This window comes from Grammomys surdaster, unplaced genomic scaffold (assembly GCF_004785775.1).
Source record: "Grammomys surdaster isolate TR1022 unplaced genomic scaffold, NIH_TR_1.0 100, whole genome shotgun sequence".
NCBI classification, from domain to species: Eukaryota; Metazoa; Chordata; class Mammalia; order Rodentia; family Muridae; genus Grammomys; species Grammomys surdaster.
Genome location: NW_021604579.1, coordinates 7144919 through 7150835, shown reverse-complemented (window position 1 = coordinate 7150835; position 5917 = coordinate 7144919). Strand labels below are relative to the sequence as shown.

The 5917-nt window shown below is 38.0% G+C and overlaps 1 pseudogene; it reads left to right on the top strand.

Annotated features, from left to right (window-relative positions):
* The first annotated feature begins 1263 nt into the window (after positions 1 to 1263).
* LOC114637453 lies at positions 1264 to 5343 on the top strand (annotated as a pseudogene).
* The last annotated feature ends 574 nt before the right edge of the window (positions 5344 to 5917 follow it).

The window sequence follows — 5917 nt, the reverse complement described above, 5'->3', positions numbered from 1 at the left end:
TACAAAGCTAGACAAAGAATTTTGAACTGAGAAAATTCGAATGGTCGAGAAGCACATAAAGAAGTGTTCAACATCCTTAGTTATCAGGTAAATGCAAATCAAAACAAACCTGAGATTCCATCTCACACCAGTCAGAATGGCTAAGATCAAAAACTCAGGTGACAGCATATGCTGGCGAGAATCTGGAGAAAGAGGAACACTCCTCCATTGTTGGTGGAATTGTAAGCTGGTACAACCACTCTGGAAAGCAGTCTGGTGGTTCCTCAGAAAATTGAACATAGTATTACCTAAGGATCCAGCTATACCATTCCTGGGTATATACCCAAAAGATGCTTCAACATACAACAGGGACACATGCTCCACTATGTTTATAGCAGCCTTATTTATAATAGCCAGAAGCTGAAAAGTGCCCAGATGTCCTTCAAGAGAGGAATGGATACAGAAATTGTGGTACATTTACACAATGGAGCACAACTATTAAAAACAATGAATTCATGAAATTCTTAGGCAAATGTATAGAACTGGAAAATATCATCCTGAGTGAGGTAACCCAATCACAAAAGATCACACATGTTATGTACTCACTGATAGTGGATATTAGCTCAAAAGCTCAGAATACCTAAGATACAATGTATAGACTACATGAAGCTCAAGAAGAAGAAGGAAGACCAAAGTATGGGTGCTTTGGTCCTTCTTAGAAGGAGTAACAAATACTCAACCAGAGTTCCCATGGTCTAATCCTCCAGCCTAGAAACACAAAGGGAGGGACTCATGGCTCCGCCTGTATAGGTAGTTGAGAATGGCCTTGTCAGGCATCAGTGGAAAAGGGGGGCCTTGGACCTGAAAGTCTGGATGCTCTAGTGTTGGGGAATTCAAGAGTAGGGAGATGGGAACTGGTGCATGGGTGGGGATACAACCTCATAGAAAGAGGAGGAGGAGGGGGATGGGATAAGCGGTCTTGGGGGGAATGGGAGAGGGGATAACATTTGAAAGGTAAATAAATAAAATATTCAATTTTTAAAAAACAGATAATGGATCTGGCAATTGTAAAATAAAACAAAAAAGATCCAGATTCTACTTAGTGATGCTGTCTTAGAATAATGTTATACAAAAAGCTTATGATTTCGTTTTGTAAAATTAAAAGATCTAACATACATACATGTGTTGATACATTATACTACTGATACATATTCAGAGTTCCAATGGGATTCTACCTTGAATTATGTAAAAGATGATTCTGAAATTGCATATTTATTAAAGGTGATGGCTATCTTAGAAATGCCTTTACCGATTGAAGCTGATGATGCTTGCATATGGATTTGTGTATGGATTTCAGCTTCAATGCCTTATTAAACAGGCATTCTTTAAAAATCCTATCTTTTATAAACTTTATTTTGGGGGCAGCAAATATCATACAGGAATCCAACCTAATCCAAAATATATTGGTAATTTGTTATTGTCTGCTTGGTTGGTCTACACCATATAGTGACCTTTAATCAAGATGGCAGTGAAGACACATGACATTTACCCTCTCTAACACTCAAAAACTTGGCTGCTAGCCATGTGGCTGCCTAAAGATGGAAGCAAGACGCATGTTTATATCCCCAGATGGTGCTCTGCTACATGCTTCCTTTAAAATTAACTATGTAGTATTCAACCTGTATTCAACCCTGTATTACATGTTTCAAGTTAACTTTTTTCACACATCTGGAAGACTTTTAATCAGAGATAATAAACTTACAAGACTTGAGGATCAGAAAGTTCACTTAATAGTTTTACAGCTCTTGAGATAAGATTTAAATGTAGCAAAGGTTTTAACCAGTTAAGTGAAACCAAGAGTACAAATTTTTGACTGTCCTTCTTTGCTGTCTTGTTCAATTTTATAACATCAGGTGTCTTTCTTGACCACAGACACAGATACTTTAAAACCCTGCCTGGGTCTGAAAATAAGAGATTCCCAACTCAATTGCAAAGCCATTTTTTTTTCAATAAAGGAGAATAGAATAAAACAACGTTAACATTATCCACAACCAGAAGACATTTGAACCTATAATGAGCTAACTGAACCTAGTGCCTAGAATGTTCAGAGAAAAATTATCAGCCCTTGTCATCAAAGCAGCCATGACACCCATAGGGGCTGATAGCTGGCAGCAGCAGAGACAGGAAACATAAAACCAAGAAACACAGAACATAGAAATGCCATACACTCAAAGAAAAACAGTCAAAAAATATTCAGTGGTCACTACACATTCATACATTCAACTAAACCTAAACCATTTTTGCCTTAGTTCCATGTTTTCAACAAAAGTATCGGACGCACCAGAAAACATAGACCTATGCGCACACACAAAACGAACAGAAAATAACTCTCCACACCAAAACACACACATAAAGCTTTTCAGCCAACAAGAACTAGGTGGGCAGGCAATGTCTCACTATTTGCCCTGAATGTGAGAATATTACAGTACCACTGAAGTCCTCCTACATCCCAGTTTGGGACCCTATAGAATAGTACCAGGCTATGAATCAACAAAGGTTTCCATAGATGCTTGATGTTTTCTCAGCATGAAAGTTTGTTCAGATAGTTTGAGAAATTGAAGGCACACCTTGCCTTCGGAGGTAGCCCCCAGCCCCTGGATTCCAGAGTGAAGGTCCATCTTTAGACTTTTGGTGGGTGGTGTAAGGGGGAGCAGCTACCTGGAAGTTAGTACAGAAAACACTCAAGACACCAAATTCTCAGCACAAAGGACCTTTATTACTCTGAAAAGGCAAGTAGTAGTGGGGTATTAGAGGGTGCTCCAAAAGCAGTCATCAAGCAGCAGCAGCAACAAAGGCGGCAGCAGGAGCAGCAGGAACAGTAGCAGCAGCAGGAGCAACAACAGACAGAAGCAGCAGCAGTAGAAGGAACAATAGCAAGCAGGAAGCAAGCAGCAAGCATTTTATGAAGGAGTAGGTTTGTAAGGAGAAAAGGGAGTCTGGACTGGGATGAGTTGTTAAATCCTGATTGAACATTTAAGTCAAATAATGGATTTTGATTGTTGGACCTTGGTGTTCATTTTCAGGAATGAGTCAGAGGCCAAATCAAAGAATAGATTTTGGATGATGTCTTAGTTAAGGTTTCTATTGCTGCAATGAAACACCATGACTAAAAGGCAGGCTGAACAGGAAATCATTTATTAGGTTATGCTTCCACAGATAGTTCATCATTGAATGAAGTCAGGACAGGAACTCAAACAGGAAAAGAACGTTATAGCAGGAGCTGATGCAGAGAGCATGGAGGTGTGCTGCTCACTGGCTTGCTCAATCTGGATTTCTCAGCCTGTTTTCCTATAGAATCCAGGACCAAAAGCTTAGGGATGGCCTCACCCACAATGGACTTGACCCTCTTCCATTGATCACTAATTGAAAAACTGCCTTACAACTAGATCTCATTGAGGCATTTCCTCAACTAAGGCTCATTTCTCTCTGATGATTCTAATCTGTGTCAAGCTGACACAGAAAACCTACCAGTATAGGGAGCTAGCTTTAGAGATACAATCTAATGAATTTTAGAAAGGAGGGAAATGATAAATGTTAAAACTTGTCAGTACCATATTTGCTTGTTAGAAAGCCTTTCATCACCACCTTTTTGTTTTATTATTTGGTTACTGGATGTTGACTAACTGGACAACATTCTCTCTGTTTGCATCTTGCATATTGGGGAATCATAGTTAGTGACCCAAGGAAGCTGGAATGTTCTTCAAGGTCTGGAACAGAAGGCTGTTTCAGTGACTGCCCAGGTTCTCTGGGACCACCTGGTATTACAGAAGTCAAGGTAGCACTGGATTTTTTCATGAAATCAGACCATTTATGGCTAGTTGCTTTGGAGGTGTCTAGGCTATAGATTTTAAGATAACACCTGGGGCTGGCAAGTTGCTGGATCAGTTTGTAGTTAATTTGAAATCTGTTGGGAAAGAAAGACTAGGGACAGAAGGTAAAATTAAGGAGTTTAGGGGAAATTTTATCTTGAGTGTACATTTGAAATGTTTAGGATCATAGTACTGGTAGGTATGGCAAAGAAGTACCAAGATCAGGGAAAGGAGGAGAAATTACACCCTCAGTTATGAATAAGTGGGGACAGTTATGCTCTTGGCTGACAGGAGTACTTATCTGGAGTCCATTTGACCTGTGATGGGTGGAGTTAAGCTTGAAGTTTCTTGAAACTTATTACTGAAATCAATATTGTACAAAGAACACTGGACTCATGCCTTTGAGTCATAGTAAATGCTTGGAGAACCACAGAGAGAAGGAAAAAATCTGAAACAACTTTTCATATGCCTTAACTTACTTTCTCAGACCAAAAATCACTTTCTCAGTCCTTCATAACTTAAGTTCTCCTATATTTAGAAACATAAAACATTTTTCTTATAATTTGCATTTACAAACATTAGTAATTAAGATTTTACACTCTCAGACCTTTATAACTTATATTTACATACCTTAAAATAATTTTTGAACTATCATAACATTATATACATGCTTATATAATTTGAAAGCTTTGAGAAGAATGTGAGTCATACAATTCATATGTATAATGTGTATAGCCATGCATAGAAACAAAAATTACTGAAAATATTGATGAAAATTTGGCAACTGGAAAATTGTGTAAGCTGGAAAGGATTCATCAAGATGATAGAAGTTTATCTATGAATTTCCTGCCTCTAGTTACTGGCATTGATCCATCTGCTGCAAGGAAGTTTATAGATGAAAAAATTAAAACATTTCAAAATCAGAAAAAAATAAACATTGAACCATCATCAATGGATTGAGGGAAATATTTTGAGGACTTTGAAAATAGAATTCCTCATGAAGAGATAGATATAAGATGCTGTATTTAGTGAAATCAAAACAGTAGATCCTGAATACATTGCTACAGTCTGTAGCAATTGCAGAAGATGTGGAAAGTCCAGTGGAAACATAACCAACCACCCAAAATTCACATCAGAATTTAAACAAACAGCAAATGTTGTTACATCATGGTATGGAATAGTTACAAAATATCTTTTTTATTACAGATATTCTGTCAAAAGGTGAAACAAAGTCCAGCATCCCAGAAAAAAAAAACGATGAAAATGAATATCCACACAGAAGAATTGATATTATTTTGATCTCCAAAGATCAACATTACTGTGAGGATCTCTACTTCACTGGGTATGTAATAGGAATATGAAAGTTTATGCCCCAGAAAAGGGCTTCACAATCAAAATATCTGCCATCTGACCCCTTGAGGTCACTGGAGCCACTGGGGAATCCCTTATAGTAGACAGTGAACAGGTCTTTTTTGATTCCATCCAGTGGTGCTAACTGGAGCTGAAGGATAGAAGTGAATGATACCTCTACCACTCTTCCCCCTCTAGGTGTATCGCACTAGGAGTCCTAACTTAGTTCTTAATTTTTGTATGTAATGGTTTTTGGTGCTTTTAAGTGATTGCATCTTCTCCCTGCTTACCATGTACAGAGGTCAATAAACCTCTTGAGTTATTATTCAATAATTAAAACATGCAAAAATGTTACATATTGAAAGAATGTTAGGTATGTTGTTATCTGGGTGATGTGGTAGAGTAGCCTGGAGAGAATTTGGGTGAGTTATAAGGGATGAAATGTCAGCTTGAGAGACTGTCATCTCATAATGATTATTTTTTCACAGATAAGAAATGAAACTATTACATTTTGATTAGAGAAGTTTGGAAGTTCAGAGTTGAAGATGGTGGCAGGGATTGGAGGAATGACTGATGAGGAGGGTGAGGGATATGCATGACAACAGGGCCATAAAGAATATTCCAGTTCCTGATGAGAGAAACCTAGAGAGAAATGAGAATGTAAAGGAAAAGCTTGGAGCATTGATTAGAATCAATCAGAGAAGCAGGCAGGGACAGGT